General features: G+C 32.7%; 1 long non-coding RNA gene across 1 annotated transcript in view; it reads left to right on the forward strand.

Annotated features, from left to right (window-relative positions):
- The first annotated feature begins 1,821 nt into the window (after positions 1-1,821).
- The window catches only part of LOC109586336 (uncharacterized), a 5,232-nt gene continuing 3,226 nt past the window's right edge, over positions 1,822-3,827 (forward strand). The window contains exons 1-2 of the long non-coding RNA XR_002186952.1: positions 1,822-1,920; positions 2,328-2,485. This is a non-coding gene — a long non-coding RNA (uncharacterized LOC109586336). The remainder of the gene's footprint in view (positions 1,921-2,327; positions 2,486-3,827) is intronic.

Below are 3,827 nucleotides of genomic sequence, written 5' to 3' on the forward strand. Positions count from 1 at the left end.
GAACTTTGGCCCGATTTTTTAGCAACTTAAAAAAATTATTAAAAGATCTAAATTTGATCAGAATACCGTATAGCGGGATATTTTCGTGGGGTCAAATTTTCGTGATTTGGGGTGGTTGAGATTTTTGTGGGTTAAATTTTCGTGATAACTGTATTATAAGAGCCTCTGGCAAAGCCTGGTGAGCTTTCTTTACCTCTCTCTTGACAGCTTTAATCATTTTTGAGGGTAAGCCAAGTGTACTGTCATCAATGGAAGCTTTTTTGGAAGCGGTTTGAAGCCGTATTTCTCTATTTCATTGCACGTGGAGCAATATACTGCAACAGGACACGCCTATACCGAATATGTGCTAAATTTTTGTGCGTTAAATTTTCGTGAAAGTGTCTTGGACACAAAAAACACAAAAATAAGATTCCACGAAAATATCCCGCTATATGGTAAGCTGAATTTTGATACGCAACATAAGGACATAATAGTTATACATACCAGAAAAAATTATAAAAATAGAGACTTCTTTTGTCTAAATACTTTGTACACATACAGGGTATTTGTCCCAATTGTTGAGTAACTTAACAATCCACTTACATGTACATGTACAAGAAGCTGCTGCATGAGCACTATGCCAAAATCCTGGCAACCCTGCCATTCACATGTACAGTACTGTGATAATGTCTTATACTATTATTCATTCTTATTAGGATATTATTTTCAATCAATGAATTGCATGAGAACTGGGGACCTGAAGAAGTTTTTAAAAATCACAAAGTTAATGACAAGTAAGTTTGATATCTAGGGCAACTTTGGTATGTTTGTGAGAGTTTTCATAATTATAATTAAATTGCATGCACAAAAAATTGAGCAGCATATGTATGCATAATCATTATAATTATGCATACACATGTGCTTATGGATGAATGAAATTTGGTAGTGTATAATTTTTCTTAATTTCTGTTTGTAGTAAGAATACTTTATGTATAACATTTATTAATAATAATACTGATGATAAACTGTCACTAAATGTTCTTAGTTATTAATTTTCTCTGTATGTACATCTACGTGTACATGTATATAGGTTATGTAACTGTTTACTGTATAACAGGAAACTTTGTTGGGTGTTTTATTCCACAATTTTATTGTTGATACTTCAAAATAGCCTACATTATACGTGCCTGTAGCTTGATTTAGCACTTGAATACTTGTGTGCTGTGTCACTATTTTGTGACATAATAAACACACACATGTGCTAGCTGGTGAACTGGTATGCTTTCATTCCACATTTTAGTAATTGCAGCACACACCATACATGTACATATTTGGGTTATATTATCAAGCAAAAACATTAATTTTTCTATATGGCTCAAAAGAAGTGGCCACAAAAATTTTCTGCTGTATTTATCGCAATAATATTCAATCTTCAATGCTACTATCATTATTACAATTAATAATATTTTTGTTATTAATTGCATCTTGTTTTTGTGTTTCTATAAGGATATTTTTGTCAAAAATCGCCCTAGGGGTGGATTTTCTATTAATTTTTTATTACATTTTCTGAATTATGATACACACACAGTTTTATATTGTGCAGAAAGTTTGAGCAGATTTAAATTAAATTTGGATTTGTAATGAATTTTGAAGTTACTTGAAAGGCCATGTACATGTATGTATTGTAGTTTTTGTTAGCACATAAATTGCTACTATGTTGGAATCCCTAAAAATTTGTCTATATCTTCATATGTATGCATCATATCCTATGTGAGCCTAATGGGATCTTCTAATTATATCCTGTTTCTAATTTTAGGAGTGATCTGGTATAGGTTTTTTTAATTGTCTCTTGCATCTACATTTATGCATGTATATACAGACTCTCCCAAGCACCAAGGGACAGATGTTATCTTCAAGCAATAGAATTGAGTACAGAACACTGTAAGAATATATCAGTTGTATGACAGTATTATATAACATATACATGTATACATGTACTTATGCATGTGCATACACTTGTATTGCTGATAGTGTCGTATAGCGCGAAAATTTTGTGGAGAACTAAATATTTTTGTAAATCCATCAAAAATGTAAAATTTAAATTTGTGATTAAACGTTATTTAAGATTGGTAAAATAATTCTCTACAAAATTCTCTATTATATGTAGCATTTTTCATTCTTATGAAAAGGCACTGATGCTATTTGCAGATCATTGGAAACGAATAAACTACATGTACTAAGATTTGTAAAAATTATAGATTAATAATTTCATGAATGATTATCTGCCCATGGGCAAACCAGTAAATAAATAAATATTAATTATATTTTTTCTGTATCATTTACTCCAGTGCAAACTGTGTGATGCTAAGTTTTGGAGTGCTCCAGTATCACTTGGTGTTCTCACACATGTACATGGAAAATTATTAACTAATGTCAATGCTAGGGTCATCCCTGCAATTGCATGCTGATACATTATATCAAAGTGTTGTCACATTGCTGTTAACTGGTAAGGGATCAATAATAATTATGATATATTACACCGTATAGCAGGTTTTATTGAGGATAACAAATTTTGTGGATTTGTTAAGATTTGCAAAATTAAATTCCTTGAAAATCAATTTAATACGGTATAAAATGGCAGAAAAGTGGAAGTTCGTGTAAATTAATTTTGTGAGCCTCCAGGTACAGGCCATTCACAAATATTATTATCCTCGAAAAAATCTGCTATATAGTACCTGGTTACACATTATACCTACATTATTATGCATGTACTGTACATGTGTGCATTTACATGTCCTTAAAAGTGTGTACTAGTTCCAATTAGTAACGCGGTAGCGTTACTAAGTAGGATTCACCCCCAAACAAAATGCCGCTGCCACGACTTTTGCAGCCTTGCTATATATACCGGGAAAACGAGCTCCTCATGCTTACCAGACTTCTTAGAGGACCTTATCTTGACCAGAGGACTCCAATGGTACCCAGAGCGTGGCTCTAGACCTTTTCTGGGAGAAAAATAAAAAATCTGCAAACCGGCCGTTTTGTTCAGCCACCTTTTTTCATCTTCATCATCATCAAGTTCAGTCAGTAGTCCTGTCAATCCAGTTGTCGGTCGATATATCGATCTTGCCTGGTGATAGAAGGCTAATACTTACACCATTCTACTCCCACAGGGTATGCGCAGGTCCTTGTTCCCTAGAATCATTCTCCAAGAAAGGAAAAAGTGATACTGTGACTGTTGGATCGCACCAGCTTACCTCATGCCGCCATTTTGTTAATTAAATAAAGAAGCATGTGCTCCCAAAATTTGGGCGTGGTCGCGCATGCTCAGATCTCAGAACTGGGAACAGCAAGTAATCTTTTACGTAGCTAGGCTAGCTATGCTTGGAATCAAATTGCAATACTTAGTGGAGGTTTCCAGCTAAGAGAAGGTATTAATCTTGCATATATCAAGTGTGTAATGAATTATTTTATTTCAAAAACACAAAACAATTAATTAATGTTTATAATACTAGTGATAATATATAAATATGAACTTGACAGAAGGAAGACCTGCAGGAATAGCTACAGGATTGCTGGGAAGATAGAGCTTCTTGAACAAGGATTCACATCAAGACTATAGTATTTATTTCACTTGTCATCAGTATAGTAGATATTCCTTCACCATATCTATTCAATTCAATCAGTGCTGTCCCTCATAAATGCTGTAAAATCATAACAATGACAACAATAATAAAGAAACTTATTGTTTGTATAAAATCAAAAAGTATCACAATTGTAACTGAAAAAATATTATAAATATTATTTTAAAAATTAACACAAACAAGAACATAAAAAATTTAAAAAAACAA

Source organism: Amphimedon queenslandica, unplaced genomic scaffold (genome assembly GCF_000090795.2).
Source record: "Amphimedon queenslandica unplaced genomic scaffold, v1.1 AMPQUscaffold_12896, whole genome shotgun sequence".
In the NCBI taxonomy this organism is placed as follows: domain Eukaryota; kingdom Metazoa; phylum Porifera; class Demospongiae; order Haplosclerida; family Niphatidae; genus Amphimedon; species Amphimedon queenslandica.